Below are 804 nucleotides of genomic sequence, written 5' to 3'. Positions count from 1 at the left end.
CATCATTAAAGACATTTAGATGTGCCAATTGCTCCACCACAGAAAACTAAGATGGGACCTCAAAAGGAGGATGGGGATATATCTTGGATATGAATCTCTCATGATAATGAAGTACCTTGAGCCAAATATGGGTGATCTATTTAGTGGCCAAGAACACGGATTGCAAGTTTAATGAATCCGACTATCCAACATTAGGGGGAGAAAATAATAAGCTGGTAAAAGAAACAGAATGGCATCGACCATCATTGTCTTGGCAAGATTCTCAGACTAAAGAATGTGAAATAAACGTCCAAAGATTATACATTTACAAAGCTAGCTAATCAAATGCCAGACACATTTGCTGATCCGGAAAAATGACTAAGTCATATATAAACCAGCTTGTAAAGCACCAACGAAAATAATGTCAAAGAGAGACACAGTCAAGGATAGACCAATAAGTTCCAAAAAATTAGAATCTTCGGAAACAAAAGAAAGGTGCATATAATGATAAACAGATCCAAATCCGAGGTTACTAAGGAAACCATCTCAGACATAGAGATAAGGCCGGCCGGCTAAACATCTAAGGTACCAAACAATGTAGCTTGGGACGCCAAGCTGCAAGGTAATAAAGGTCCTTGATAATAATAAAATCTCAATCGATTATATCATGTCTGGAACATTATGGAACACATAAAGAATGTCGACATAAGATGATTTTAGTAGCACTTGAAATTATGAATATAAACGAGGATCATGAACCCACGTCCATACATGAGTGCACTCAACAAATCAGATAAAAGGAAAAGGGGACGTGGAATTAATTAA

The sequence above is a fragment of the Brassica oleracea genome, unplaced genomic scaffold (genome assembly GCF_000695525.1).
Source record: "Brassica oleracea var. oleracea cultivar TO1000 unplaced genomic scaffold, BOL UnpScaffold00534, whole genome shotgun sequence".
In the NCBI taxonomy this organism is placed as follows: domain Eukaryota; kingdom Viridiplantae; phylum Streptophyta; class Magnoliopsida; order Brassicales; family Brassicaceae; genus Brassica; species Brassica oleracea.
Note: the sequence above shows the minus strand (reverse complement) of the source record.